A 25,565-nucleotide genomic window follows, 5' to 3' on the forward strand; every position below is an offset into this window, starting at 1 on the left:
TCGCTCAGTCGTGTCCGACTCTTTGTGACCCCATGGACTGCAGCACGCCAGGCTTCCCTGTCCATCACCAGCTCCCGGAGGTCCCACCCTCCTGTTCCACCCTTCTAGGTCATCACAGAGCACTGAGCTGAGGTCCCTGTGTCATGCAGCAGTTTCCCACCACCTGTCTAGCTATTACTGTCCCCAGACTATAGCTAACGGTATTGTATACTTGGAATTTCTATGGGGGTGGATCTAAGTGTTCCCACCACAAAAGAAAGGTAGCTATGTGAGGTGATGATTGCTATTTTGAAAATGCAAATTTTAATCAGGAACAAATCTAAAAGGAGACAATGATGGAGAGGGTTTCCACCACCACACCTGTGTACTTCATCCACCCTAGTGTTCCTTGCTTCTGCCAGTATCCCCCTGGGTTCTCTATTTGACATGAGGGCATGGTGACCCACTCCAGTATTCTTGCCTGGAGAATCCCCAGGGACAGAGGAACCTGGCGGGCTACAGTTCATGGGGTTGCGAAGAGTCAGACATGAGTGAGCAACTAAGCACAACACCATTTCTCTTTCCTTTGTCACCCATACTAATTTCTTGTGATTTTTAATTCTTCCAAGTAAAAGCAAGAATGTATGTGCTGGTAAACTACATTGGTAAGATATTTTGTGGTTATAATTTAACATGAATACTAATGTCACTTCTAGACTGTGAACAGCTCAGACAGGGTTTATGTGACCAGCCTCCCGATTATCACCTGGTCTATGGTGGGTGACCGGTAGTGCTGGTTACCTAGACTATTTTTTTTTTTTTTTTTTTTTACTTTTTTGAGGGCATGATTTTAGATTTATAGAAAAGTTGCAAATATGGAGCATTTCTGTGTTCATTACCCAGCTCCTCTGCTTATATAACAAGCTTTGTTCATTTGTCAAAACCAAGAAATTAACATCAATATTATGCTACTAAATTAACTACAGACTTTATTCAATATCACCAGTATTTTCCATTAGTGCCCTTTTTTTTCTGTTCTAGGACTTAATCTATGAAACCATCTGGGTTTTGTCTTCATGTAATTTTCATATCCTCTAATATTGAATACCAATTTTTAAATTTACCTTTTACACTTTTACTTTTAAAAATAATTAATTTATGATAAGTGGTATGGAACATAAGGGAAATAAACATATGAATATGTAAAATAAACTAGACTATATGTCATTTTCCAGTGATTCTAATTTTGTTTAGATTAAGATTGCCTAGTATCAGTATGGTACAAAGAAAATTTAACAGATTTAAATTTCAAGATCTGGAAAGGGACCATTTTCGCTTGACTTCTGAAATTCCCTTTATTTTAAAATATAGGTCTATTTGTTGGACTTTCATAATACAGTGAAAGTTTCTTTTTAGCATTGATAATTCAAACTCTACTCGGTTGGCAAGGTCAATACTGATATCTGGAGAAAAATATTTTACAATTTTATTTTTGTAAGGAAATTAAATTCCAAAGGAAATACCTTTAGAAACAACAAGGGTTGGAATTTTGGAGTCAGTCTTCAAATTTTTTTGTGGTAATCCCAGTAGGATTTTTAAAAATTGCCAGACACACCCAGTCTTCTGCTTTGATTATTGTTTATGTATTACTTTTCTCGCATACTTTTTAGCTGCAGCTTCCTGGGCACCGTACAATTACATTAATATACTGTCCAAAAGTTCCTGCCTTTTCTCCAGGAAACAAAATACCAGTGTTTTTTTCTAAATCGTATGGTAAGTAAAGGTAATCTTTTAAAACTGAGTGATATTACTGCCCCAAGTCTAATAGCATTCTTGGCATATAATATGCATTCAAAAAAGAGGTATTGAGAAGTTGAACTCATAGAAGCAGAGAGTGGAATGGTGGTTGCCAACTGGAGGAGGGGGAAATTGGGATGCGGTCGATGGAACAGAGACTTTCAGTTATAAAATGAATAAATCCTGGGGCTCTAATGTGCAGCACCCAGACTATAGTTAACAACAGCATATACTTGAAATTTCTAAAGCAGTGGATCTAAGTGTTCTCACGATTAAAAAAAAAAAAAAAAGGTTTTAACTGTGAGATGATGGATGTGTTAATTACCTTGATGGTGGTAACTGTTTCACTTTATGTACATGTATCAAATCATCATGCTGTAAACCTTAAATATGTGTAACTTTTAATGTTTCAACTATACCTCAATAAATTTTGGGGAAAAAAGTTTTGTTGATGGACTGAATAATAGGAGATCTGAATCAGAAAAAAGCTATGAAGTCTTGTACTAGAACTCTTACTCAGTCTAAATCTCCACCTGCCATCTTGTGGACACAGTGAGAACTGCAACAGATTCTATCTAAACCTTGCCTACTAGTGAGCAAGGCAACGTTTATTGAGTCAAGGAGGAGAGACTACAGTTTTTCAAAAGGATGTGAATTGAGACAGTTATTCAGATGATTAAGATGGAAAGGAGTTTTCACCATAAATATTCCAATTATGGAATCAGTTTAAAACAAAATTACTGGGAAAACTACTTGATCTGGTTAGATTGGACAAACAAAAAAAAAACCTATATTTTCTTAAATTCTTCAGTATCTGTGGGTCAAATTCTATTGCATTTAAATTGTTTCATTTTCTTAAAATCTATAATGCTTAGGTTGGAAACAAAAACAAGAAGACTATTGATAATAAAGGAACAGGGAGGGAAGAAGTTCAGGCGAAAAAAACAAAATGCTGCTTTGCATAGCCTCAATGGATGCATTGTAAAATCATGAAACTTGAGCACAATGGAGCGGTGGAGTGGGAGGCCAACTAAATCTAGGCATAGTCCTTTTTCTCCCTTTCTTTGTCCTTCTGCCTCATCACAAATCTGTACCACTCTCTTATTTTTATTCCCTTTTTTATATGTACAGGGCACAGTCCCTTTCTCTACATTCACCCTCGATTATATCTGGTGGCCCTTTGAACCTCCCCAGTGTCTGGCGCACAAAAGGTGCTCTTTGTGTGAGCAGGAAGGCAGGGCCCACACCCTGTCCTTCAATGTCCTTTGTGGGGTGACTGCTTCCTTAGCATTTTTAGTTTTCTCTTTCTGGTGTTTTTTTTTTGAAACATCATGGGTATTGTTCTCTGTAAAACTCACTGCACTGCAAGTTTGTCAGTTCAGCCCACGGCCCTTCACCTCTCCATCTCCTGTCTCACCCACCTCTTGAGGGCACGGCTGGATCCTTCCAGATGTCTCATTCCAAAAGCACAGCTGGCTGTTCCCTTCTTCACTGTGGTGCATTGCCAGCCAGGCGAGGAGAATACTTACATCATTACAGGCACATTTTCCACATGACGATTTTTAATGGGCATTATCCATCCTGGGATTGACAAAATCATTAGAACATGGTATTGGGGGAGTACACCCAAAGAGGAAGTGGTTCTGGGCACTCATTTTCCCCAGTACAGAGTGAAAAGTCAGTGGGCACAGAGATTTTCTGCCCACTGTGGGCGTGTCTTTATACTTCTCTTGCTCTGGTTGCTTCAGTTCCTACTTGATACTGCATAGACCTGTGTAAATGCAGAGCCTGAAAAGCGCTCCATGAGCCCTTTGAAAGCTAATGTTTCTGAAAAACTGCACCTTGCTATATGATAGGAACTCATGCCAGGCACTGTTTGAAGTGCATTACACAGAGTAACTCATTTATCCTTTCCCCTATGAGGGAAAAACTTGTCTCTGTTTCAGAAATGAGAAAACAAAAGCTGATGAAATTCTTCTCCTATTGTAGCTTCATGAGGCATTCTCCACAGCAGGTACTTAGGTAATAAAATTCCTAAGTTGTAGAACCAGGATTTGGACATAAGCAGTTGGGCTTGAGAATCTGTACTCAGATTATCTAGATGCCTGTTGCTGGTGAATACTTACTGGGGTGAATGTGAGAGGGGTATTTTATGAGCTTCATTGGATTTCAAATGATCCGATATACTCCAGCAGCCTGTAGTTAATTGAACATGTTAACTCTGAAAGTATGAGCATCAGACATTAGGAGTTTGATTAGAGTCTGTGTGCGTCCACCAGAGCCCCAGGTCTAGGCTCTCAAGGAGAATGTTCTTGTGCTGTTTTTGTGGGAAACCCTTCACCTCAATAGAGCTCTTCTCACTGAATGATAAGGGATCAGGTGAAAAGAAACATTGGACTTAGGAAAGATTCTATGATCTAAAGAATGACACCACTTTTCTCAAGTTGTAGAGAAATATCAGACTTCTAAAAATTAAAACACATAAACTTAAATTATATAAACCATCTGCTTTGGGGTTTCTTTTGTGGCTCAGACGGTAAAGACTCTGCCTGCAATGCAGGAGACCAGGGTTTGATCCCTGGGTTGGGAAGAGCCCTTGGAGAAGGAAATGGTAATCCACTCAAGTATTCTTGCCTGGAAAATCCCAACGACAGAGGAGCCTGGCGGGCTACAGTCCTTGAGATCTCAAAGAGTCTGCTTTGGGTTTTTGATACAATACAGGAAAATTATTCTATAAAATTATATAACCAACACATACATATGTGTTTATATATACACACACACTAGCATAGTCATATAATATACATTTGACAAGAAATATGAAAAAGAAGTAACTCTTATGCAGATAAAAATAGGGAAAACCTGTATAAAACCTAAAAGTGATGAAGCTTGATTTATAGCTTGAATAGAAGCAGTGAAGGGCGTAATCAATATTCAAGAAATTCTATTAGAGAAAAAATGGTCCTGGTCAGAAAAGAATGAAGAGTAATAAGTATCAACTGCACAAGAGCATAAAGCTTTACTGACATAAGATCAGTTGTAAATAAAGTAAGCGCACCAATTTTCAGGCAGAATTGATGAAAAGACAGATTCTGATGAATTATTTTAAAATTTTAGAGCTAGAGAACAATCTATTTAAGTATCCAGTTGGAAAAATCAAAAAACAAAAAAACAGACCAGGGTAATTACAAATAAATTGAAATGAAACTGTTTTTTTTCTGACAGTTCTTTACATCAATTATAGACTCTAAGGGCACAACATTTATACTCACTCCTGGAAAGGAACTGTGATCCAATTTTTCTCTTTTAAAATTTAAAATATTTTAATTGAAATTTATTTGCCATATAACACTTTAAATTAAAGGTATGAAAAGTGAAAGTTGCTCAGTCATGTCTGACCCTTTGCAACCCCGTGGACTGTGTACTGTATGCCAACTTAATACTTTTACAGGTTGTATAATATGATTGGCACTGTAGCAATAATTAACATCTCTATCATGTTATATAGTTATTTATTTTTATTGATTGGAATAATTCTTATCTCTTGGGAAATTTGATTTTCATACAGCATTGCCTATATTCACCACATTGTGCTTCAGATCTCTAGAATTTATTTACTACTTGTTTCAAATTTGTCCCCTGAAACATCTGTCCTGTCCCTCTCATGCCCATCCCCTGCTAACCATGTTTCTGCTCTCTGTTTTTATGAGTTTGGCTTCTGTAGATTCCGCATATAAGTAATATCACATAGTACTTGTCTTTCTCTGACTTATCACACTTAGTGTAATGTGCTCCAGGTCCATCCTTGTGGCCAATGACATGATGTCCTTCTTCACCATAGCTGGATAATATTCTGTTGTATAAATACATTGCAACTTCTTTATCCATTTGTCTGTTTTGGGGTGCTTAGGTTGTTGCCGTACCTTGGCTATAGTAAATAAAGCTGCAGGAAGCATGGGAGTGCGTATATCTCTTTCGTATCCTGTTTTCATTTCCTTTGGGTGTATACCCAGAAGTGGAATTGCTGGACCATACACTGTATCTATTTTTAATTTTCTGAGGAATCTCCACCTTGTTTTTCATAGAGGCTGAAGAACCAATTTACATTCCCATCAACAGTACACAAGATTTCTGTTTTCTCAACATCCCTACCAACACCTGTCATTTTTTTCTCTTCTTGATCATATCCCTTCAGACATGTGTGAGGTGATATTTCATTGTGATTTTGACTTACATTTTCCTGATGTTGAACATCTTTTCATGTACCTGCTGGTCCTTGGCCCATTTTTATAAAACACATTTTTGGTCATGTTCTATGAATTGATTGTATATTTGAATGTTAACCTCTTATCCAGTATATGGGTTGCAAATTTTTCTCCCATTCTGTAGGCTGTCTTTATTTTGTTAATTGCTTATTTTGCTGTGCAGAAGCTTTTAAGTTTGATATAGTCCCTTTTATTGTTTGTGCTTTTGGTGTTATATTCAAAATGGTTGCTGAGACCGGTATTGAGGAAATCCTTCTGTATGTTTCCTTCTAGAACTTTCATGGTATCCTACCTTGTGTTTGAGTCTTTGATCCATTCCTGGGTAATTTTTGTGAGTGATATAAGATAGGGGTCCAGTTTCATTGTATGTGTTTATCCAATTTTCCTAAGGCCATTTATCAAAGAGACTACCCTTTCCCCACAGGTATTGTGGCTCCCTTGTTGAACATTATGTGACTGTGTGCTTCTGGGCTTCCTGTTCTATTTTTTTGATGTAGCTATTCTTATATCAGTGTTGTGTGTGTGTGTGTGTGAAGTCGCTCAGTTGTGTCCGACTCTTTGCGACCCCGTGGACTGGAGCCCACCAGGCTCCTCCATCCATGAGATTCTCCAGGCAAGAATACTGGAGTGGGTTGCCATTTCCTTCTCCAGGGGATCTTCCTGACCCAGGATCGAACCCAGGTCTCCCACATTGCAGGCAGATGCTTTAACCTCTGAGCCACCAGGGAAGCCCTGTGATTATTACTTTGGCTCTGTTGTATAGTTTAAAATCAGGAAGGGTGATGCCTCTGGCTTTGTTTTTCTTTCTCAGGATTGCTTCGGCAGTTTGAGGATTTCAGGGTTTTTTTTCTGTATCTTTAAAGAATGCTACTATTACTCTGATGAAGGTTGCATTGAATCCATAGATGGCTTTGGGTAGTATGGATGTTTTAATAATACTTGTCCTTCTAATCATGAACATGAGATGCTTTTCCATTTGTCTGTGCTTCCTTCAGTTTCTTTCAACAAATTCTTATAGTTTTTACTGTACAGTAAAACTGTACTGTACCTCCCTTGGTTACATTTATTGCTAAGTATTTTATTGTTTTTGATGCTGTTGTTAATGGGATTGTTTTATTTCTTATTTATCTTTTATAATTAGTGTATAGAAATGCAGCTGATTTCTGTATATTGATTTTATATCTTTAAAATTTACTGAATTTTTTTCAATAGTTCCAACACTTTTTGGTTGAGTCTTGGGGATTTTCTATATACAAAATCATATCATCCGCAAATAATGACAGGTTTACTTCTTCCTTTCCAATTTGAATGCCTTTTATTTCTTTGTCTTGCTTAATTTCTCTAGGTAGGACTCTCACTAGTGGTAGGCGTGAGCTTTGGAACCCTTGTTTTATTCTTGGAAAAGCTTTCAGTTTTCCACCATTGAGTATATTGTTAGCCATGTGTTAGCTGTATATGGCCTTTATTATTTTGAGGTATGTTCCTTCTTTACATGAAGATCTTTTCATTTCAGCTTGAAGAACTTTTGGCATTCTTGCAGGGCAGGAACACTGGTGGTGAACTCCCTTAGCTTTTGTTTGTCTGGGAAAGCCTTTATTTCTCATTCATATCTTAAGGATAACTTTGCTAGATAAGTACAGCTGGCAACTTTTACCTTTCAACACTTTGAATATGTCATATCACCCTCTCCTGACCTGTAAGTGCTTCTGCTGAGAAATCTGCTGATAGTCTAATTGGTAATTGGGGATGTCTCTGTACTTCCTTCCTTTCCTCCTCTTGATGCTTTTAAGGTTCTTTCTTTGTCCCTGATTTTTAACAATTTCATTACAATGTGTCTTGGTGAAGGTCTTTTTGCATTGAGACAACAAAGTGGATTGATACATTCAAGTGCTTCCTCAGGTTTGAGATATTATCAGCTATTATTTCTTTAAATAAACTCTCTGCCCCCTTCCACTCTACTTTTTCTAGTACTCCAATTATTCTGATATTTGCCTTTCTAATCAAATCCAATAGCATTTATAGGGTTTCTTCAATTAGAAAAAGATCTTAGTTCTCTCTTCCTATTAAATTATTTCTATTTTCCAATCCTCTGGACCATTTATTCTCTCTCCTAACCATTATTCCCTGTTATTGCTGGTTAATACTGCATTTGGGAGAGGAAATGGCAACCCACTCCAGTATTATTGCCTGGGAAATCCTATGGACAGAGGAGCCTAGCAGGCTACAGTCCATGGGATTGCAAAGAGTTGGATACAATGGAAGTGATTCAGCGTGAGCATTGCATTCTTTATTTCATGTACTGAATTCTTCAGTTTCAGAATTTGGTTCTTTTTAAAAAATAATTTCAGTCTTTGGGTAAAGAACGCCTTCTCTTTAAATATCTTATTCCTGAGTTCTTTGAATTGTCTTTTCACATTTTCTTGGAGCTCAGTGAATTTCTTTGTAACAGTTCTTTTGAATTCTTTATAATTTAGACTGCAATATTCCATGCCTTTGAGGTTAATTGCTGGAGAATTATCAGTTTTTTCTTATGAAACAACATTTCCTTTGTTTTTCATGCTGTTTGAAGGTATGCGTGTCTGCTTTTGTATTTGAGGTAGCAGATCCACCCTTAACTGAACTTTGATTTTGTAGTTCTTAAAATTCAACAAGCTATTATACTCCAGAAGGTGGCGCTACAGCTCAAGCCTGCGGTTTCTGCTACTGGAGCTGGCTGATGCACTTGGGAATGTGGAGCTGATGGCAGATTAGGGGGTGGTGGGAGCTTAGCACCTGCAGCTTTGGGGGTTCCCATGAGCCCAGGTGGGGACTCCTCAAGTGTGTCGCTCCCAGAGGTCCACAGGCCGACCGCCTGCTGAAGTTGTCAAGCCGACAGCAGGAAACACATTCCTTCAAAGCTCTTTTATGTTATTTGCCTCCTTCCCTTTCCCTTCCTCAGTCACAGAGTTCCCTCCTCACAAACCTGGATGTTGCTGGAGAGAAACAGGTTTCTCCAGCTGCAACCCGCACAATTGGCACAGCCCGGAAGCCACTCACCACTTTGGCTTTTTAACCTCCTCCGTGGGAGAGTTTAACTTTTTACCTCCTCGTGGGAGAGGCCACCACTTTCCACCACCTCTGTCAGAGAGGTCGCCACTGAAAGTGAAAAGTGAAAGTGTTAGTCACTCAGTTGTATCCAACTCTCTGCGACCCCATGAACCGTAGCCCAGCAGGCTCCTCTGTCCATGGGATTCCCCAGGCAAGAATACTGGAGTGGGTTGCCATTTCCTTCTCCAGGGGATTTTCGCAACCCAAGAACCGAACCTGGGTCTCCTGTGTTACAGGCAAATTCTTTACTGTTTGAGCCACCAGGGAAGACCTCTGCAGCCAAAAGCCCAGCCATTTGCAGTGTTGCCCTGGGGAGAGGGTCCCATCTTGGCCCATTCCTTCCTCTCCTGTCATCCAAACTCATCTATCTCCATCTTGCTTCTGTGGTGTGCCAGACTCTCCCCTCAGAAAGGCTGGACTCCCACGAAGTCTTCCGCATAGGTGGCCATGGGTATCCACCCAGTTTTGTACCCTCCACATTTCTTTTCTCTGATCAGGTTGAGTAAAGTTGGGGCAGGCTTGTCAAGTCAGCCTCATAGCCACTACCGAGTTCCTATCTGCCCATTTTCAGAAGCACGTGTGAGTAGAAACCTTCTGCGAATCCTGGTGTAATGTGCACAGGCCCTTTTGTCCCTTGTGCGGTGGTGTGTGTGTGCTGGGCTAAGTCACTTCAGTCGTGTCTGGCTCCTTGTGTGCCCATGGACTGCAGCCCGCCAGGCTCCTCTGCCCATGGGATTCTCCAGGCAAGAATACTGGGCTGTCTCGCCACGTCCTCCTCCAGGGCATCTTCCTGACCCAGGGATTGAACCTGCGTCTCTTGCGTTGCAGATTTTTACCAAGCCACCTGCAGATGTATAATTAGATGTTAATCAAAGAAGACAGAAAAGAAGAATGATTCACGCTGCTATGGTGCTGACGTCACTCCCAGCTTTCCTTTCTTTTCCCGAGGTTTATAGGAAATGTGAAAAATAGGTGTATTTATAAGATGACATATGAAATAAAGGACAGAAATTCTCATAAAATAAAAAAATAAAAATTATATCACTCATTCATTAAAAAATTAAATGTAGTACATTGGAATAAGACATAAATTAATAACAAACTCAGAAAAAGGACAGATTAAGCCATAGAAGTATGACTTTTAAACTCTGACACCAGTGACACACGTTTAAATTCTTACCGTAAATATAAATAAAATATAGTACAAATATAAATATATGCCTAAAGAGAAGGTACAAGATAAAAATAATTCATGCCTAAAGAATTCATATTTATGAAAAAACTGAGTAGGTGAGAGAGAATTAAGAAAAGCCAAAACATGTTAATTTTCTTGTTTGCAGGGGAAAGTCAAGAGATCTTCTTGAATCCTTAATCAATAGAAAAGTAAGTCCAAGCACATTTTGAATTTTGAAAACACATAGAGTATCTTTGAGTTGATGAAAGTAGAGAAAATAGAGCACTAGTTCATAAAGCAAAACACAAAAAACAAGTTATAGGTCATACCGTGAATAAGGGCATATTAAAACATATACAAGTAAATAACCAATTTTTCTGTAATTTAAAATTGATCATAGCTTTTTATTTTTTAAAAAAGAAAAAAACAAAATAAATATGTTTCCAAGGGACAACACCAAAGCAACAAAAAATTTTAAGAGTAGAAGAATTTGCCAGGCTAGGTCAGATACACAGAAATTAAAAACAGTTGTGGCACAGTGTGAACTCCTGTGGTGTGGGCTCTCCTGTGATTCCAGATTAGTCTCCCCTAGTTAAAAATAAAGTGGTTTATTTGCTTGATTAAAAAAGCAAAACAAACAAAACAGTTGTGGCAGCATCAACATTCTGCAGCGAAGGGCCATTTTCTCTGACTATGAAACTAAGTAACATGCACACTCCAAAACCAATAAACACAACACAAAATCCCACCCGGTCACACATATACACCCTGGAAATTAATATTTGGAGAGCAGTACCTGTTTACTGACTTCTTCATTTTGTGCACTTTGACAGCAAAATGGTCTCTTAAATGGCTCCACTCTTGCCATCCAGCTTGCGTGCTTCATAGTCTTTTCTTGGCTCCTCTCATTCCTTATGTCTGTGCTGTGTTTACTACTTGATTAATCCCTACTTCCCTTCTAAACTCTGTTAAGTTTTTACACTATAATCCTAGGTTTTATTTTCCTACTTTGACCAACTGCCCCCCAGAATCTTTCATAAATATGTGTTCTCCTTAAGACTCAGCAGATTTTCCACCTTTCAGCATCCCATCCCAATGCCAGTGTATCAGGTGTCATGTCTATTTAGAGAAGTCAGTTTAGATCTGTCATCCTAAAATCCTTTCTCAACTGCAAGATGAAAATTTCAACTCTAATATGCCTACTTGGAAAGATTTCCTGAGCATCTCCTATGTGACTGGTACTATTTTAAGTGTGTTCATAGGTTTGCTCACTCAATCTTTGGAAAATCCTGTAAGGCAGATAGTATCACCACATTTACAGGCATGAGGGTTTTAACTCCCCGACCAGGATCCAACCTGTAACCCCTGCATTAGAAGGAGAAGTCCTAACTGCTGGATCACCAGAGAAGTCCTTCAGTTTCTTTATTTTTAAAATGAAGAAGTTAAATGTCTGATGACCAAAGCCCTCTTTGGTTCTGTCATTATAAAATTCAACAACTCTTGAAGGAGGAGCCAAGATGGCGGAGGAGTAGGACGGGGAGAACACTTTCTCCTCCACAAATTCATCAAAAGAGCATTTAAACGTCGAGTAAATTCCACAAAACAACTTCTGAATGCCGGCAGAGGACATCAGGCACCCAGAAAAGCAACCCAACTCTTCGAAAGGAGGTAGGAAAAAATATAAAAGACAAAAAAAGAGACAAAAGAGGGAGGGACGGAGTTCCGTCCCAGGAAGGGAGTCTTAAAAAGAGAGAAGTTTCCAAACACCAGGAAACCTTCTCACTGCCGAATCTGTGCCGAGCTTTGGAAGCACAGAGGGCAACATAACAGGGAGAAAAAAATAAATAAAGAGTTAAAAATCGCAGATTGCGAGCCCTACGGTAACTCCCCCAGCGGAGAAGCAGCGCAGACGCCTGCACACGCCATTAGCAAGCGGGGGCTGGGCAGGGAAGCGCGGCGTGGGCTGCGTCGCTTAGAGGAAGAATCTGGCCCGAATGTCCTGAGCACTATCTGAGCGAAATAATTTGGGCTAGCAAACCAGACTGTGGGATATCTACCACGCAAAAAGTCAGCCCTAACCTAAGACACCGCCAGGCCCGCGCACGGAACAAAGGACTGAACAGAGATAGCCGGCTGCAGACCTTCCCCCTCCGGTGACAGGCAGCCAGAGCCGTAAGGGGGCAATCGCAGCCCCAGAGAGACACTATCTATAAAACTGTAAGCAGGCTTCTTTGCTAACTAAAACTTCTTGGGGGTCTGGACGGTCAACATCTGCCTGAGAAGGTGCGCTGGTTTTACACCCAGATAACCGAGTGGCGGGGAGGCGATAAGTCGCAGCATTGGCGCCCGCCAAACACCTCATCACCTGAGCTGCTCGGATCTGGGAAGAGCACAAAACGCAGGCCCAACCGAGTCTGCGCCTCTGAGGACTACCCGAGTGCCCGAACCTGAGCGGCTTGGACCTGGGAGCTCAGCCCAGGGCCGGCCTCTGATTGTTCCCGGTGGAACAACCTAGAGCCCGAGCAGTGTGGGCAGGGAGGCTACACGCGCCGTGAGCGGGGGCAGACCCAGTGTGGCTGAGGCACTGCGAGCGCACGCCAGTGTTATTTGTTTGCAGCACCCCTCCCTCCCTCCCCACAGCGCGACTGAACAAATGAGCCTAAAAAAAAAAAAAAAAAAGTGTCCTCCACCGTCCCCTCTGTGTCAGGGCGGAAACCAGACACTGAAGAGACCAGCAAACAGAAGAAGCTATAACAGAGGGAAACGCCTTGGAAGCTACAGACCATTGATTAAAACCCTGTGGTTACTACGGACTACATAGGAAGGGGCCTATAGATCTTGAGAAATATAAGTCAGACCAAGGAACTAGCCAAAAATGAACTGAACCCACAATACTCACAACAAAACCAGAGAAAGACCTAGATATATTTTTATGATCCATATTTCTTTCTTTTTAAGTCCTCTATTGTCCTTTAATTTTCACTTTTATAACCTATTACTTTGCAAAAAAAAAAAAAAAGACCCTATTTTTTTTCTTCTTCAGCAAACTTCATATATATATTTTATAATTTTTGGACCATGTTTTGTTTTTTTTTTTTCTTTTTCTTCTTTTCTTTAACATTGTATTTTTGAAATTCCAAACTCTACTCTAGATTTTTAATTTTAGCCTTTTGGTATATGTTATCAATTTTGTACCTATAGTTTTTTTTTTTATAATTTCTGTGACTTTTTTTTCCCCCTCTGTTTCTTTCTCTTCTTCTTTTATATAACATTGTATATCTGCAATTCCAAACTCTACTCAAGATTTTTAATTTATGCTTTTTGGTATTTGATATCAATTTTGTGCCTGTATTTTCTTTATAATTTTTGTGACATTGTTTTTGTTGGTTTGTTTGTTTTCCCTCTTTATTTTTCTTCTTCTTTTTTTTAACATTGTATTTTTGAAATTCCAAACTCTACTCTAGATTTTTAATTTTTGCTTTTTGGTATTAGTTATCAATTTTGTACCTGTAGTTTCCTTATAATTTTCGCGACCTTGTTTGTTTTTCTTTGTTCGTTTTTTCTCTCTTTCTTTTCCTTCTTCTTTTCATTAACATCGTATTTTTGAAATTCCAAACTCCACTCTAGATTTTTAATTTTTGCTTATATGTATTTGTTACCAATTTTGTACCTTTAAGAACCCAATCTTCAGGACCCATTTTTCACTAGGGAGCGAGATTACTGGCTTGACTGCACTCTCTCCTTTTGGACTCTCCGTTTTCTCCACCAGGTCACCTGTATCTCTCCCTAACCCCTCTCTACTCTACCCAACTCTGAATTTCTGTGTGTTCCAGACGGTGGAGAACACTTAGGGAACTGATTACTGGCTGGATCTGTCTCCCTCCTTTTCATTTCCCCCTTTTATCCTTCTGGCCACCTCTGTCTCCTTCCTCCTCCTTCTCTTCTCTGTATAACTCCACGAACATCTCTGAGCGGTCCAGTTGTGGAGTGCACATAAGGAAGTGACTACTGGCTAGTCCACTCTCTCCACTATTGATTCCACCTCATCTCATTTGGGTCACCTCTAACTCCCTCCTCCCTCTTCTCTTCTCCATGTAATGCTGTGAACCTCTCTGAGTGACCCTCACAGTAGAGAAACTTTTCATCTTTAACGTAAATGTTTTATCAATGGTGCTGTATAGAAGGAGAAGTTTTGAAACTACTGTAAAAATAAGACCGATAACTGGAAGCAGGAGGCTTAAGTCCAAACCCTGACTCCAGGGAACTCCTGACTCCAAGGAACATCAATTGACAGGAGTTCATCAAACGCCTCCATACTGACACTGAAACCAAGCACCACACAAGGGCCAACAAGTTCCAGGGCAAGACATACCAAGCAAATTCTCCAGCAACAAAGGAACACAGCCCTGAGCTTCAAGATACAGGCTGCCCAAAGTCACCCCAAAACCATAGACATCTCATAACTCATTACTGGACATTTCATTACACTCCAGAGAGAAGAAATACAGCTCCATCCACCAGAACATCGACACAAACTTCCCTAACCAGGAAACCTTGACAAGCCACCTGTGCAAACCCACACACAGCGAGGAAACGCCACAATAAAGAGAACTCCACAAACTGCCAGAATACAGAAAGGACACCCCAAACTCAGCAATTTAAACAAGATGAAGAGACAGGGGAATACCCAGCAGGTAAAGGAACAGGATAAATGCCCACCAAACCAAGCAAAAGAGGAAGAGATAGGGAATCTACCTGATAAAGAATTCCGAATAATGATAGTGAAATTGATCCAAAATCTTGAAATTAAAATGGAATCACAGATAAATAGCCTGGAGGCAAGGATTGAGAAGATGCAAGAAAGGTTTAACAAGGACTTAGAAGAAATAAAAAGAGTCAATATATAATGAATAATGCAATAAGTGAAATTAAAAACACTCTGGAGGCAACAAATAGTATAATAACAGAGGCAGAAGATAGGATTAGTGAATTAGAAGATAGAATGGTAGAAATAAATGAATCAGAGAGGATAAAAGAAAAACGAATTAAAAGAAATGAGGACAATCTCAGAGACCTCCAGGACAATATTAAATGCTACAACATTTGAATCATAGGGGTCCCAGAAGAAGAAGACAAAAAGAAAGACCATGAGAAAATACTTGAAGAGATAATAGTTGAAAACTTCCCTAAAATGGGGAAGGAAATAATCACCCAAGTCCAAGAAACCCAGAGAGTCCCAAACAGGATAAACCCAAGGCGAAACACCCCAAGACACATAGTAATCAAATTAACAAAGATCAAACGCAAAGAACAAATATTAAAAGCAGCAAGGGAAAAACAACAAATAACACACAAGGGAATACCCATAAGGATAACAGCTGATCTTTCAATAGAAACTCTTCAAGCCAGGAGAGAATGGCAAGATATACTTAAAATGATGAAAGAAAATAACCTACAGCCCAGATTATTGTACCCAGCAAGGATCTCATTCAAGTATGAAGGAGAAATCAAAAGCTTTTCAGACAAGCAAAAGCTGAGAGAATTCTGCACCACCAAACCAGCTCTCCAACAAATACTAAAGGATATTCTCTAGACAGGAAACACAAAAATGGTGTATAAATTCGAACCCAAAACAATAAAGTAAATGGCAACAGGATCATACTTATCAGTAATTACCTTAAACGTAAATGGGTTGAATGCCCCAACCAAAAGACAAAGACTGGCTGAATGGATACAAAAACAAGACCCCTACATATGTTGTCTACAAGAGACCCACCTCAAAACAGGGGACACATACAGACTGAAAGTGAAGGGCTGGAAAAAGATTTTCCATGCAAATAGGGACCAAAAGAAAGCAGGAGTAGCAATACTCATATCAGATAAAATAGACTTTAAAACAAAGGCTGTGAAAAGAGACAAAGAAGGTCACTACATAATGATCAAAGGATCAATCCAAGAAGAAGCTATAACAATTATAAATATATATGCACCCAACATGGGAGCACCGCAGTATGTAAGACAAATGCTAACAAGTATGAAAGAAGAAATTAACAATAACACAATAATAGTGGGAGACTTTAATACCCTACTCACACCTATGGATAGATCAACTAAACGGAAAATTAACAAGGAAACACAAACTTTAAACGATACAATAGACCAGTTAGACCTAATTGATATCTATAGGACATTTCATCCCAAAACAATGAATTTCACCTTTTTCTCAAGCGCACATGGAACCTTCTCCAGGATAGATCACATCCTGGGCCATAAAGCTAGCCTTGGTAAATTAAAAAAAAAAAAAAATCATTCCAAGCATCTTTTCTTACCACAATGCAGTAAGATTAGATCTCAATTACAGAAGAAAAACTATTAAAAATTCCAACATATGGAGGCTGAACAACATGCTGTTGAATAACCAACAAATCACAGAAGAAATCAAAAAAGAAATCAAAATTTGCATAGAAACGAATGAAAATGAAAACACAACAACCCAAAACCTGTGGGACACGGTAAAAGCAGTCCTACGGGGAAAGTTCATAGCAATACAGGCACACCTCAAGAAACAAGAAAAAAGTCAAATAAATAACCTAACTCTACACCTAAAGCAACTAGAAAAGGAAGAAATGAAGAACCTCAGGGTTAGTAGAAGGAAAGAAATCTTAAAACTTAGAGCAGAAATAAATGCAAAAGAAACAAAAGAGAACATAGCAAAAATCAACAAAACCAAAAGCTGGTTTTTTTGAAAGGATAAATAAAATTGACAAACCATTAGCCAGACTCATCACGAAACAAAGGGAGAAAAATCAAATCAATAAAATTAGAAATGAAAATGGAGAGATCACAACAGACAACACAGAAATACAAAGGATCATGAGAGAGTACTATCAACAATTATATGCCAGTAAAATGGACAACGAGGAAGAAATGGACAAATTCTTAGAAAAGTACAACTTTCCAAAACTCGATCAGGAAGAAATAGAAAATCTTAACAGACCCATCACAAGCACGGAAATTGAAACTGTAATCAAAAATCTTCCAGCAAACAAAAGCCCAGGTCCAGACGGCTTCACAGCTGAATTCTACCAAAAATTTAGAGAAGAGCTAACACCTATCCTGCTCAAACTCTTCCAGAAAATTGCAGAGGAGGGTAAACTTCCAAACTCATTCTATTAGGCCACCATCACCCTAATACCAAAACCTGACAAAGATCCCACAAAAAAAGAAAACTACAGGCCAATATCACTGATGAACATAGATGCAAAAATCCTTAACAAAATTCTAGCAATCAGAATCCAACAACTCATTAAAAAGATCATACACCATGACCAAGTGGGCTTTATCCCAGGGATGCAAGGATTCTTCAATATCCGCAAATCAATCAATGTAATACACCACATTAACAAATTGAAAAATAAAAACCATATGATTATCTCAATAGATGCAGAGAAAGCCTTTGACAAAATTCAACATCCATTTATGATCAAAACTCTCCAGAAAGCAGGAATAGAAGGAACATACCTCAACATAATCAAAGCTATATATGACAAACCCACAGCAAACATTATCCTCAATGGTGAAAAATTGAAAGCATTTCCTCTAAAGTCAGGAACAAGACAAGGGTGCCCACTTTCACCATTACTATTCAACATAGTTTTGGAAGTTTTGGCCACAGCAATCAGAGCAGAAAAAGAAATAAAAGGAATCCAAATTGGAAAAGAAGAAGTAAAGCTCTCACTGTTTGCAGATGACATGATCCTCTACATAGAAAACCCTAAAGACTCCACCAGAAAATTACTAGAACTAATCAATGACTATAGTAAAGTTGCAGGATATAAAATCAACACACAGAAATCCCTTGCATTCCTATACACTAATAATGAGAAAACAGAAAGAGAAATTAAGGAAACAATTCCATTCACCATTGCAACGGAAAGAATAAAATACTTAGGAATATATCTACCTAAAGAAACTAAAGACCTATATATAGAAAACTATAAAACACTGGTGAAAGAAATCAAAGAGGACACTAACAGATGGAGAAATATACCATGTTCATGGATTGGAAGAATCAATATAGTGAAAATGAGTATACTACCCAAAGCAATCTATAGATTCAATGCAATTCCTATCAAGCTACCAACAGTATTCTTCACAGAGCTAGAACAAATAATTTCACAATTTGTATGGAAATACAAAAAACCTCGAATAGCCAAAGCGATCTTGAGAAAGAAGAATGGAACTGGAGGAATCAACCTACCTGACTTCAGGCTCTATTACAAAGCCATAGTTATCAAGACAGTATGGTACTGGCACAAAGACAGAAATATAGATCAATGGAACAAAATAGAAAGCCCAGAGATAAATCCACGCACATATGGACACCTTATCTTTGACAAAGGAGGCAAGCATATACAATGGATTAAAGACAATCTCTTTAACAAGTGGTGCTGGGAAATCTGGTCAACCACTTGTAAAAGAATGAAACTAGAACACTTTCTAACACCATACACAAAAATAAACTCAAAATGGATTAAAGATCTAAACGTAAGACCAGAAACTATAAAACTCCTAGAGGAGAACATAGGCAAAACACTCTCTGACATACATCACAGCAGGATCCTCTATGACCCACCTCCCAGAATATTGGAAATAAAAGCAAAAATAAACAAATGGGACCTAATTAACCTTAAAAGCTTCTGCACATCAAAGGAAACTATTAGCAAGGTGAAAAGACAGCCTTCAGAATGGGAGAAGATAATAGCAAATGAAGCAACGGACAAACAACTAATCTTGAGAATATACAAGCAACTCCTACAGCTCAACTCCAGAAAAATAAATGACCCAATCAAAAAATGGGCCAAAGAACTAAATAGACATTTCTCCAAAGAAGACATACAGATGGCTAACAAACATATGAAAAGATGCTCAACATCACTCATTATCAGAGAAATGCAAATCAAAACCACTCTGAGGTACCATTTCACACCAGTCAGAATGGCTGCGATCCAAAAGTCTACAAGTAATAAATGCTGGAGAGGGTGTGGAGAAAAGGGAACCCTCTTACACTGTTGGTGGGAATGCAAACTAGTACAGCCACTATGGAGAACAGTGTGGAGATTCCTTAAAAAACTGGAAATAGAACTGCCTTATGATCCAGCAATCCCACTGCTGGGCATACACACTGAGGAAACCAGAAGGGAAAGAGACACGTGTACCCCAATGTTCATTGCAGCACTGATTATAACAGCCAGGACATGGAAGCAACCTAGATGTCCATCAGCAGATGAATGGATAAGAAAGCTGTGGTACAGATACACAATGGCGTATTACTCAGCCATTAAAAAGAATACATTTGCATCAGTTCTAATGAGGTGGATGAAACTGGAGCCTATTATACAGAGTGAAGTAAGCCAGAAAGAAAAACACCAATACAGTATACTAACGCATATATATGGAATTTAGAAAGATGGTAACAATAACCCTGTGTACGAGACAGCAAAAGAGACACTGATGTATAGAACAGTCTTATGGACTCTGTGGGAGAGGGAGAGGGTGGGAAGTTTTGGGAGAATGGCATTGAAACATGTAAAATATCATGTATGAAACGAGTTGCCAGTCCAGGTTCGATGCACGATACTGGATGCTTGGGGCTGGTGCACTGGGACGACCCAGAGGGATGGTATGGGGAGGGAGGAGGGAGGAGGGTTCAGGATGGGGAACACATGTATACCTGTGGCGGATTCATTTTGATATTTGGCAAAACTAATACAATTATGTAAAGTTTAAAAATAAAAAGAAAGAACAAGGCCAAATCAATATATAATCTATAAATAATAAAGATAACCTAAGAATGAATGAGGTCAAATTTATACAGTACTCAGAGTCTCTCAGAGAAAAACGGTTTCAAAACTATATATCATTATCCATCATTGGTGCTTTAATGGAGCTGATTGCCCTGCAATTCTTTGTGTTATTGTTTGCTCTTCTTAAATAAAAGTTATTTTTGTGACACCAAGAAAAAAAAAATACAACAACTCTAAAGAGAAGAGTTGATCTCTGAGAAAATTGCATACTGTAGTAACCAGAGCTGCAATTCCATATTTTGCCTCAAAATTCACCCTCTGCATTCTCATTTGATCCAACATGCTTCTCCTCCTGTCATCTCCATCTCAGTCAATGGCACCATCCTTCACTGAGCTGACAGACATCTGTGTGTGCGTTCCCTGCCCCACCGTCGCTTTAATTTAGACAGTTACCTACTCCTATCTACTTCTATGTCCATTATAACTTTCAAAACTGGCCACTTCTCACTGGTACAACTTTAGTCTCAGCTACCCTAAACTGGGCTTCCCAGGTGGCTCAGTGGTTAAAAAAAAAAATCCACCTCCCAATGCAGGAGATGCAAGAGACACTGGTTCGATCCCTGGGTCAGGAAGACCCCCTAGAGCAGGAAATGGCAACCCACTCCAGTATTCTTGCCTAGGAAATCCCAAAGGAGCCTGATGGTCTACAGTCCGTGGTCACAAAGAGTTGGACACCGGTGAGCATGATTGCATCCTTACCTCCAGCCTGTAGCAATGGAAGACCCTTGTTACTGGTCTCTCTGTCCCTACTATGGCCCTTCTCTTATCTCTTCTCCACAAGGAGCCAGAATGGTCCTTCTGAAAACCAATTCTCATAACAAAGCCTTATTGTGGAATTCCCATAAAATCAGGGTAAAATCCAGTCTTCTCAGCATAGCAAATATTACCCCTACTGTATAAATGACTTTTACTAATACATCTAGCCTTATTACTTGTCACTTCTGTCCTGTCCCTAGTAGCACTGAGTTAGCAGTAGTGCCCTGACTCCATCACTTTCTTTCTTCTCCTCACCTTGCTTTGCAGCTCTTCAAGTTTTCCTCCTCAAGCTTGGGTCAGGTGTCATCTCTGTCAGCTTCCGCATTATCCAGACCATCCTGGACTTCCCCGTGGTACCTTCAAATGGCTTGTTAGTTCTCTGTCTTCCTACTAGGTCCGTGAGAAGAGCATGTATCCAACCCAGTATATGGCATATCTCAGGTGCATGGTAATAGTTGTTGAATGAATGAAATAATTTCTAGAAGAGTCATAGTCCCTTTTTACATCCACTAATCTTTTATTCCAAAAATATTTGTTCTTGAGGCTCATTTCAGTCCTAGTCTGCAAGTCCTGTGGGAATACTTGCTAAGAAACATAGAAGCGTGAAGAGGATGGGAAAGTCAGAGGAGGGAAAGCAATGAAGTTTGACAGAAAGGGAAGAAAAAGAGCAAATAAACTTCACAGAGCTGACTGGGCCAGTTCCAAGGCTGTTTTTCTGGACAAGGAGCCAGACCAGAGGCACTACTCAGTTATGCTAGGTGGGATGTCTTATGCTGGTGAAAAGTGTCAAAATAAAATGCCAAAGACCCCAGAAGCCCTGTTCTTCAGGATTCATTTAAAGTTCAAAATCATTTTGCCTTGGATTACACATTCTATAGTAGATTTTTCCATCTTTATCTGGACTTGGCCTTTCCTTTCCTCTCATACAGGTGGTGCTTTCTCTGCTCCAAGTGTGTAATCTACTCTCTTCGATAGCAATGGTACTCATTAGAGGCAGTCCTGCTGCTTAGGGATGTTTTGGAAATCTGTGTGTGTGTATGGGGTGTGTTTTATGGTTGATCCATGATTAAAAGGCTCTCCTGGCGTTTAGTGAGTGGAGAATCATGAGGCTGGATATCTAATATTCAGGTTAGTCTGGAGTCACAAATCACTGTTTCTTGTACTGCTGACTTTTAGAAGTCCTGTTGGACATTCATATAGGTCAAGAACTTATTTATAATTTTCTGAAGGAAGAACCAAATGATTGTTTTAACGTATAAGCAAATGATATTTTATGCAGTTTTAATATCCACTGAATTTGCCAGAATACAACTATTGTATGCATAGAGAGAGGGCTCCCATTGTTTTATTTGGAACTTTTCCAAGAGTTATTCATCATTATTGGAACATCTCATCACTGTTGACAATGCCGCTTGAGGTACTTGAGTCAAAAATGCAGCACACCTGTGTCAGTCTGCAGTTTTGGCTGTTGAGATCATTATTTCTCCTAATGTGAGATTTTGTATATTGAATTATGTACGATTTTTTTAAACTGAAATTTGCTTTGTTTTTATTTCTCTTTTATATAACAACCAGGGAGTTTTATGGGGTTTTTTATTTGTTTAATTATATCTGTAGGAAGATTACACCTTCTGTAAATTTATTTTAGGGTTTTGAAATAGGAGTTAGATAGTATTTTTTTAAAGTGGGTATTCAGTGTGATAGGGTTAAAAACCATTAATGTATGGAGGAGAGCGTAATGATTTAAAGGCAAGGGCTATGGAGTTGGTCTTGGGTTTGAATCCCATCTCTACCTGCTTGCTGGGATCTTTGAAAAGCTATTCCCATTCTCTTTGATTTAGTTTCCTCGTCTATAAAACAGTTAACTTGTAGGGTGGTTGTGGCCATTAGCTAAGTTTATACAGCTGAAGGTACTTAGATCTGGACATGGTACAGAGAAAGTATTTGGTAAATGTTAGGTATAATTATTATAAGCTTTGATGATTGAATGGGTTTTGAAAAAAGAACAGCTTTATTGAGACATAACTGAGAAACCATGAATTCACACATTGAAAGTGTAGTTCAGTAGTTTTTAGTATATTCACAGAGTAGTACCATCTTCAAGACTGTCTAATTTTAGACTATTTTTATTACTTCAAAGAGAAACCTGGTGCTCATTAGCAGTCATTCCTCACTTCCCCCTCCCCCCAGCCTCTGGCAACCACTAATCTTCTTTTTATTTCTATAGATGTACCTATTCTGGAAATTTCATGTAAATTACATTATACAGTACTGGCCTTTCACTTGACAGCCTTCCTCACTGGCATAATATTTTCAAAGATCATTCCTGATGTGGCATGTATCATAACGTCATTCTTTTTTATTGATGAATAATTTCTGTTCTATGCAAGCCTTGATCATTTAAAAACTTATTTGCTATCTCTTTTTAAAATCATATCTGAAGGCATCTGTTTTAATTTTTGGTTCCCTTCTGTTATTTATTATTAGGCTATGAGACTTTCCAAAGCATTTTCATCTTTGAATATGAAATATAGCTTGTCAAACTCTGTTAATATTCCAAAGTTTGAATATACAGTTATTCATTTAAAAATGCTTCGAGACACACATGAGTTGGAGAGAGTTTACAGTCATTACAGGGAACTGTTATAATAGTAATAAATAGTTAGAGATTAGGGTTTGTAAATTTACTTGGATAATAAATGAATATAAGATTTGTGTTTGAGCCTTTTTTTTGGAATGGGGACAAATATGAAGATTAATTGGTGGAGAAAAGATGAGACTGCAAGGTATGACAGTGAGGTGGCCTTGATTAATCGAGTAATCCGTCTTAGTCCTTCTTTTTATGGAAGAAGACAGCCTGTAGATGTCCCCTGACACTGGTGCGCTAATAGTTAAAGCTTAGCTTTGCTTAAAACAGTTATCACTTTTGTAAATTAGCAGCAGCTCCAATTAAAGGGTGCAGGGGGGACAAAGACAAGCTTGAGATGGTTTGTCAGAGGAAGGGCGGAGGAGGCTCAGACAGACAGAGGAGTGTCACAGAAGACAAGCATGGCTGCCAAGCAATGGAGAAAGAAGAAACGAAGTCTGTATTTCCAAGAAAGATCATCAGTTATGGATAATAGATTTGTTTGGCTGAGGCAGTGCTAAAATAAAGTTTTTTTTAATTTACTTGATAAGTTTGAGATGGAGCTTAAAAAAAAAATTCCCGACAGATAGTTAATTTTGTTGATACATTGCAACATATGTTACTAATTATTATATTCCTTAACTTAGGAAGAAAAATCGTAAATTATTTAAATATATTTATAGTCAGAATATTTCTGAGATGTTATTAAATTCTTATTTCCACAGGAAATGGCATAATGTGGATATATTTTTGATGCCTTTTAGCATCTAACTAGTACATTGACCAGTTGGAAATTGGACATGTAACACAGCCTAAGAAACAAGAATTTAATCATTATAATTCAGTAGTTTATGAAGACTATTGGGTATAAAATACCATGTTTCACTAACAGGAAAATGAATATGTAACACTTGTTTACTTCACTGGAAAGTTCAAGTGAATTAGGTTTTCCAGTATTTGATTCTACAAGGCAGATGACATCTTGGACCTCCAGCAAAAGTCTAGCTGAAAGGACTTATATGGATGGAACTCTTACTCTAACATGCTTGCCAAGATAGGTGAATATGCATCAGCTATTATTTTTATGGTGAGAACATTGCTGTATACAAATGCTCTAGATGCAGAAGGATAAATGAATGGAAGTGTTAGTAGAATTTTAGAGCTCAAAAATACAACGTAAGAGGTAAGAGTGAAAAAAGTCAGTGTTAGTCGCTCAGTCATGTCTGACTCTTGGCAACCCCATGGACTGTAGCCCTTCAGGCTCCTCTGTCCATGGAATTCTCCAGGCAAGAATACTGGAATGGGTTGCCATTCTCTTCTATAGGGATTGAATCCTAAACCACGGATTGAACCCTGGTCTCCCATATTATAGGCAGATTCTTTACTGCACGAACCACCAGGGAAGCTACAAAGAGGCAGAGTGGACTGCATTATTTAAGCAAACCAGGGCACATTTCAGTGTGAGAGGAGATGTTATATGAGCTCCAGGAGAGCAGGTACAGACTGGGTCTGTTCTGGAATGTATGGTCATTTACTAAAAAGGTCAACCCTTCTCATGGTACATGTTAGGAAATGCAGCCACAGAGATTTGCAATTTAATGAAGTCACATTCCATCCGGGACCAGAGTAGGACTACAACCCAGCTCTTGGTAATGTGCTGTGTATCTGTTTTCCCACTCACATGACTTCTTTTCTAGTTACCTCTTTTACATGTTTCTACAGTCACCTTGCAAGAGAGGCTAAATTTTGATCTTTGCAAATATAGAAGAAAGTAGAGCAAAGGTAAATTCTTATCCTCAGTTTTTTTAGAAATTGATCTTTTTGCCTTCTGCTTGCATATAATGGAGAGATACTTGGGAGAGAAGGAAGGAAAGGACTTAAGAAATATGCTGGTTAGTGAGCTCTTCACTAGCTCAATGTTACTGTTGCAAAGATTGTGTTACTTCAACTACTTTATTTTTTAATTTTTATTGGCGTATAATTGCTTTACAATATTGTTAGTTTCTACTGTACAA

At 38.7% G+C, this 25,565-nt stretch overlaps 1 long non-coding RNA gene across 12 annotated transcripts in view; it reads left to right on the forward strand.

Annotated features, from left to right (window-relative positions):
* The window catches only part of LOC112579143, a 167,432-nt gene that overhangs the window by 84,991 nt on the left and 56,876 nt on the right, over positions 1 to 25,565 (forward strand). The window contains exon 5 of one of the 12 annotated variants that reach the window (XR_006544878.2): positions 9,957 to 10,166. The exons of the other annotated variants lie outside the window; for them this stretch is intronic. This is a non-coding gene — a long non-coding RNA (uncharacterized LOC112579143). Of the gene's footprint in view, positions 1 to 9,956; positions 10,167 to 25,565 lie in introns of those variants that run through there. 12 annotated transcript variants of the gene reach the window in all.

Source organism: Bubalus bubalis, chromosome 15 (assembly GCF_019923935.1).
Source record: "Bubalus bubalis isolate 160015118507 breed Murrah chromosome 15, NDDB_SH_1, whole genome shotgun sequence".
In the NCBI taxonomy this organism is placed as follows: Eukaryota; Metazoa; Chordata; class Mammalia; order Artiodactyla; family Bovidae; genus Bubalus; species Bubalus bubalis.